Source organism: Oryctolagus cuniculus, chromosome 8, assembly GCF_964237555.1.
Source record: "Oryctolagus cuniculus chromosome 8, mOryCun1.1, whole genome shotgun sequence".
NCBI lineage: Eukaryota > Metazoa > Chordata > Mammalia > Lagomorpha > Leporidae > Oryctolagus > Oryctolagus cuniculus.
Genome location: NC_091439.1, coordinates 60,130,016 through 60,137,427, shown reverse-complemented (window position 1 = coordinate 60,137,427; position 7,412 = coordinate 60,130,016).

Genomic DNA, 7,412 nt, shown 5'->3' with positions numbered 1-7,412 from the left:
TAGAAACGTGCCAGAGGATTCCAATACAATCCCATCAAGGTGGCATGTACCAATGCCATCTCACTAGTCCAAGGGATCAATTTCAGTTCACAATTGATCATAATGATAGGATTAAGAGTTAAAGGGATCACACCAACAAGACTAGTGTCTGCTAATACTAACTGATAGAATCAAAAAGGGACAGAACTATCCAATATAGGAAGTGGGATACACAGCAGACTCATAGAATGGCAGACGTCCTAAACAGCACTCTGGCCTCAGAATCAGCCCTTAAGGCATGCGGATCCAGCTGAAGAGCCCATGAGAGTATTTCAGACGTAGAAAGCCAAGACACTCTGGCAAAAAAAAAAAAAAAAAAAAAAACTAAATGAAGTATCTCTGTGAGTGAGATCTCAGCAGAAAGAACAGGCCATCAAAGAAGGAGGCACCTTTCTCTGAAGGGAGGAGAGAATTTCCACTTTGACTATGGCCTTGTCTAAATAAGATCAGAGTTGGAGAACTCAAAAGGCTTCCATAGCCTTGGCAGCTCATGACAAGAGCCTAGGGAGATTACTGAGTGTCAATTTGCTAAGTCAACAACAGGAGTCACCGTGCACTTACTCCTCATGTAGGATCTCTGTCCTTAATGTGTTGTTCAATGTGAATTAATGCTATAACTAGTACTCAAACAGTATTTTTTTTTTTTTTTTTTTTTTTTTTTTTTTTTTACAGGCAGAGTGGACAGTGAGAGAGAGAGACAGAGAGAGAAAGGTCTTCCTTTGCCGCTGGTTCACCCTCCAATGGCCGCCGCTGCAGCCGGCGCACCGCGCTGATCCTGGCAGGAGCCAGGAGCCAGGTGCTTTTCCTGGTCTCCCATGGGGTGCAGGGCCCAAGCACCTGGGCCATCCTCCACTGCACTCCCTGGCCATAGCAGAGAGCTGGCCTGGAAGAGGGGCAACCGGGACAGAATCCGGCGCCCCAACCGGGACTAGAACCCGGTGTGCCGGCGCCGCAAGGTGGAGGATTAGCCTATTGAGCCACGGCGCCGGCTACTCAAACAGTATTTTACACTTTATGTTCTGTGAGGATGCAAACTGTTGAAATCTTTACTTAATATATACTAAATTGATCTTCTGTATATAAAGATAATTGAAAATGAATCTTGATGTGAATGGGATGGGAGAGGGAGCAGGAGATGGGATGGTTGCAGGTGGGAGGGAAGTTATGGGAGGGAAGCCATTGTAATCCATAAACTATACTTCAGAAATTTATATTTATTAAATAAAAGTTAAAAAAATAAATAATATCTTTTATATAAAAACTCACTATAAGCAAAAATAAGAGACACTAAACATGGAAGAAAATATTTTCAACATACAGCAATACTTCAAAAAGTTCATAAAAATGGTTTAAAAGATTTATTTTGGTGTAAAAATATTTAATGCATACTTGCATGAAAGTGCATAGGTAAATATCACTTTATATAGAAAGTTCTTTTTTTTTTCTTTTAAAGACGTTGTTATTAGAAATACAGAAATACAGAAAAAAGTGGGAAGAGAGAAAGAGATATCTTCCATCTGCTGGTTCACTCCCCAAATGGCCACAACTGGGCCAAGCCGAAGCCAGGAGACAGGAGCTTCTTCCAGGTCTTGGGTGCAGGTTCCCAAGTACTTGGGCCATCTTCTGCTGCTTTCCTAGGCATATTAGCAAGGAGCTGGATTGGAAGGGGAGCAGCTGGGACTTGAACTGTCACCATGTGGTATGCTGGCGCTGGAGGCAGCCCCTCAATCTTCTAAGCCACAACAACTGCCAACAAATCTAATTTTTTTATGAAACATAATAAACATCTTTAAAGATATGGAACTATTTCCAATGTAACTAGCAATTAACTCAAATTTAAACAACAAATTGTTTTATTTGCAAGACAGGTCAAGATTAAGAGCAATAATAATATCTAGTGTTGGTGAATATAGGGAATATTACCAAGGTCATGTACTTTTGTGAAAAGTATATTGATTTTCAGCAAGCTATTTGCAGTATTTCTCAAAAATACATACTTTGATCTAGTAGCTCTATGTCTATGAAGTCAACCTATAATAATAATAATACAAAAGCACATGAACCATATATATAATTGCCTGTTTGTCATAGCAAAAAAATTACAAAATTTATCAAGATATTGATTAAATATATTATCATGAATTTTTATAAGGATGTATCCATTTTGTAATTTTAGCAAGGGGGAAAGGAAGGAGGGGGAAATTGTTCAAAATTATTAAAAATAAAATTAGGGGCAGGCCCTTGGCCTGGTGGTTAAGCCACCAGCTGGGATGCTCACATCCCATGTGGGAGTAGCTTGGTGTTTCCTGTTAATGTGCATACTGGCAGACAGCAGGTGATAGCTCAAGTAAATGTGTTCTCACCGCCCATCTGGGAGACTTTGAGAGACTTGAGCTGAGTTCCTGGCTCCTGGCTAGGGCCTAGCCTATCCCTGGTTGTTGTGGGTATTGGGAGATTGAATCAACAAATGGAAGATTCTCTCTCTCTCTCTCTCTCTCCCTCTCCCTCTCCCTCTCCCTCTCCCCCCTCCCCTCCCTATCTCTGTCACCTTTCCTGACTCTCCAATAAAGTAAAAATTCATTTAAAATAATTAAGCAAATTAATTAAAATTAAATTAACTTTGCCATGAATTACAAAACTTGTGAAATGAAAGGTTAAATATTGCTCATTCCCATTCCCAGCCTGACTCTCAAAGTTTGCAACTGTTAACAATTTAGTGTGTATCCATTCAGAAATGATTCTGCACATAGTTTTTTAAAGGTTTATTTATTTATTTGAGAGGTAGAGTTACAGACAGAGAGAAAGGTCTTCCATCATCTGGTTCACTTCCCAAATGGCCACAACAGCCTGAGGTTGTGGACCCAAAGCCAAGAGCCAGGAGCTTCTTCCAGGTCTCCCATGCAGGTGTCGGGGCCCAAGCACTTGGGCCATCTTCTACTGCTTTCTCGGGCCATAGCAGAGAGCTGGATCAGGAGAGGAGTAGCCGAGATACAAACCGGTGCCCATGTGGGATGCTGGCACCGCTGGCAGAGGCTTAGCCCACTATACCACAGTGCTGGCCTCTCTGCACCTATTTTTAAATCCATGGCCAGCAATTCCCTCACAAAATCAAGATAGAAGTACAGCTAAATATTAGCTTTTAAATCTCATAATCACATAGAAAAGTGAACAGTCACCAAACAGTTCCACGGCCTGAGTCAACAGCATCCAAATGTACAAAACCCACACCAGAGCTATATTGCCTATGGAGAATAGTTTGGTTTCTCAGCTTCTTCTGTGATGTGTTCAATGTCACTGACAACACAGGACATACAGCTTCTCTGAGCCCTAAGATTTTTCTTCCAGGGGCCAGTGCTGTGGCATAGCAGGTAAAGCCACCACCTGCAGTGCCATCCCATATAGGCGCCGGTTCAAGTCCCAACTGCTCCACTTCCAATCCAGTTCTCTGCTATGGCCTGGGGAAGCAGTAGAAGATGGCCCAAGTGCTTGGGTCTCTGCACCCAGGTGAGAGACCTAAAAGAAGCTCCTGGCTCCTGCCATTGTGGCATTTAGGGAGTGAACCAGTGGATGGAATCTCTCTCTATGCCTCTGCCTCTCTGTAGCTCTGCCTTTCAAATAAATAAATAAATCTTTTAAAAAAGATTTTTATTTCAAACTTCCTAATTTCCCCTCAAATATTACAAATTATATATTGCTTCTTTATTTTCATCCAATAATGTATTATTTCCATCACCTCTACTTACAACAGCTCCTTTTTATTTTTTGCAGCCCTACCCTTCCTCACCCCCTGTCAAATCCAAATGTTTTGTTTAAGTTGCTTTAATTCACCAAATATTTAACAATGACTGGAAGGATCACCACAAAGAACATTTGAACTCCTGGCTGACTATAATGCACACTCAAACTCATCAGTAGCTGGAGTGGATTCAGCTGATGGTTTTCTGTGAGCTGATCTGCACTCTTCCCTTTTCCTACTCTTTGCTCACTGCCTCCTCCTACCCTTTCTCTCTCTTCCTCTTCCCTTTTCTCCCTCACTTCTATCATCACACCATAGTTCCCCTTTCCTTAACGTTTCCGCTGAAATGTGTATGAAAATAGGACTAAAGGATTGCTCTCGAACCCAGAACACAATGTATTGTCATGGCTTCTAGAATGCTTGTTGTACCCACTACAGCAAGAAAGGGCTATGGATATAGATATTCCTCATCATCCTCCTGGCTTTGGCCTGGCCCAGGCCAGCAAGGGAACATAGTTTCTGGACTGAGAAAAAGATTTCCAGTTGCAAAGTATAGACCTGTGTACGTTGCCTCCTGCACACCATAGCCTCTTTGCTTTGATGATTCTCTTCTATTACATTATTTAAGACATCCTGGTGCTTTCCATCATATCATCACATTGTCTCTGTACATTTCACTTCTTCAGTCATCAGATCTAGTAGTTGCCTCACCCCTCTCTGCACCTGTGCCTGTAACAATGTGATAGCAGTCTGCACACTCAGTACCAACTCTTCAATTTGACAGATACTTTAAAAATCTGTTTTAATCAGTCTTACTAATGAGGTATATTTTATTGCCTTTCAATAACACAAGGAGTGAGACAGAATAATATCATGACAAATGTACCTGAGATCATAAAAGTATTTTTTTTTAAAGTTACTTGCTTGTTTGTGAATTTTAAAAGTCTGGTCAAGTATTGAGACACTATGCTTATGAGTTTGCAAAAGAAACATAGGAGATGGTATAAAGAGATTTGTTGTTTTAACTCTTTAAAATATGAAATTTAGGGAGTGTATTGGGGTGCAGCAGGTTAAGTCATCACTTCAGACATCCACATCTATCGCTCCCCCTCTTCGTGGAGGAACGACACTAAACCCTGCGCTGTTCTTTTGTCTGCTCGGCCCTTCCCGGGTTTGCTGCTGGTCCTTCCCGGGTTGGCTGCTGACCCTTCCACCTCCATGGAAGGGCAGTTTCCCCTGCCACTTTCCCCACTTCCACGGGGGAGCGGCACACCACCGGCCGGCTCTCTCGGGGGCTGCTCAGATGTTATCCGGATGTTCCCCTTAGATGTTCCTGGTGCATGTTGTCTCTCTCCTCCTTTATAGTCCTCTTCCACCAATCCCAACTCTGCTACCCACACGCCGAGTACGCTGCTCTCCTCCAATCAGGAGCAGGATCAGCTCCTGCAGCTCATCAAATTGGCGAGAGGCAGCTGTGTAGAAGTTGTTTACTCCTCTCCCAGCGCCATATTGTGGGAGAGCAGATGCATAGAATAAGTCTTAATTCGAGTAACTTAGTCTAGTCTGAGTTGCTCCCCACAACATCCAGTATCAGAGTGCCTAAGATTGAATCCCACCTCTGCTTCTGATCCAACTGCCTGCTAGTGAGCCTGGGAGGCAGCAGATGATGGCATATGTAATTGGCCCCCTGAATTCCTGGTTCCTGGCTACAGCGTGGTCCAGCCCCAGATCCTACAGGCACTTGGGGGGTGAACTAGTAAATGGAGAATCTCTCCCTCTTTGTGTCTCTCCCTATCTCTATCTCTGTGTCACTCTGCCTTTCAAGTAAATAAACAAAATTTTAAAAATAAAATAAAAAATTTACTAAGAGAAACACCATAATGGTAATTGATTTTTTAACCTGTTTCAGTGAGTTTTTTAGTTAATTTTATTTAAGGTATACAAATGTCATGTATTTCCTATATATAGATTCAGAAACATATTGACACTTTCCACCCCACCTCCCTCCTGCCCATGCTCCTACTCTTCTCCATTCTTATTTTTTATCAAGATCTATTTTTTAAAATATTTTATTTATTTTTATTTGAAAGGCAGAGTTGCAGAGAGAGAGAGAGAGAGAGAGAAAGTCTTCCATCCATTCATTCACTCCCCAAATGGCTGGAGCTGGGTCAATCCAAAGCCAGGAACCAAGAGCTTCTTCCAGGTCTCCCATGTGGGTACAGGGGCCCAAGGACTTGGGCCATCTTCTATTGCTTCCCCGGGCCATAGCCGAGAGCTGGATGAGAAGTGGAGCATCCGGGACTCTAACTGGCACCCATATGAGATACTGGCTCAGCAGGTGGCTGCTTAACCTACTACACTACAGCACTAGCCCACAAAGATCTATTTTCAGTTAACTTTATACTCATAAGATTAACCTTAAACTAACTAAAGAGATCAACAAATAGTATGAGGAAAAAAAAAACTGTTCCTCAGCAGTAGAGATAAGGGCTGTGAACAATCATTGAATCTCAAAATGTCAATTTCACTCCTATACATTACCTTTTAGGTACCCTTCAGTTACCACAGATGATGGAAAACATATTTGTCTTTTGGAGACTGGTTTATTTCACTAAGTATAATGGTTTGCATTACATCCATTTTGTTGCAAAAGACAGGATTTCATTTGTTTTTATCGCTGAGTAGCATTCCATAGTGTATATATACCATAATTTCTTAATCCGGTCTTCAGTTGATGGACAAACCTAATTGTTTCTTTTCCTTTTTGCTTATTTTCAATCACCCTTTCCTTACCAGAAGTAGTTTTTCTAATAGCATCCTCATCTCCTATCCAAATCCCAAGTCCCAGTTATCATGGCATCCATTATACATACTCAGATCTTCCCTTCTGCCATTCTCTTACCATGCATCTGTCCAATAAACTCAGTGACTTCTTAGTATCCCCAAGAAGGGACTCACAGCCCTTGCTATCATCTCTGTTCAGAATCCCTTCTCCATTCCTCTACATGACTGGTATCTTCTGCTAATTGATTTACCTCCGCTCCAGAGCCACCACCCTGTAGGAAGCACCTGTCTCCCTAGGCAAGCACGAGCATTCTTTTCTTTACTCCTCTTGTCCTTAGATGTATCTCCACCATAGCTCCTTAACCTATTAGTAAACTTCCATGCACACTATTGCAAAAACTCTTAGTTTCCTATGTCTAGCTCCTTGCTATATTGTACTTTTCCATCACCAGCAATATCATTTGATCTCTGTGACTTCGGTATCTGTGGGGAGCAACCCGGACTGGACTGAGTTACTGGAATTAAGACTTATTCTATGCATCTGCTCTCCCACAATATGGCGCTGGGAGAGGAGAAAACAGCTTCTACGCAGCTGCCTCTTGCCAACTTGAGTGATGACCTCCAGGAGCTGATCCTGCTCCTGATTGGAGGAGAGCAGCGTACTCGGCATGTGGGCAGCCGAGTTAGGATTGGCGGAGGAGGACTATAAAGGAGGAGAGAGACAGCATGCACCAGGAACATCTAAGGGGGACATCTATCTGAAGGAACACCTGTGCAGCCCCCGAGAGAGCCGGCCGGCAGTGTGCCGTTCCCCCGCGGAAGTGGGGAATGTGGCAGGGGGAACCGCCCTTCC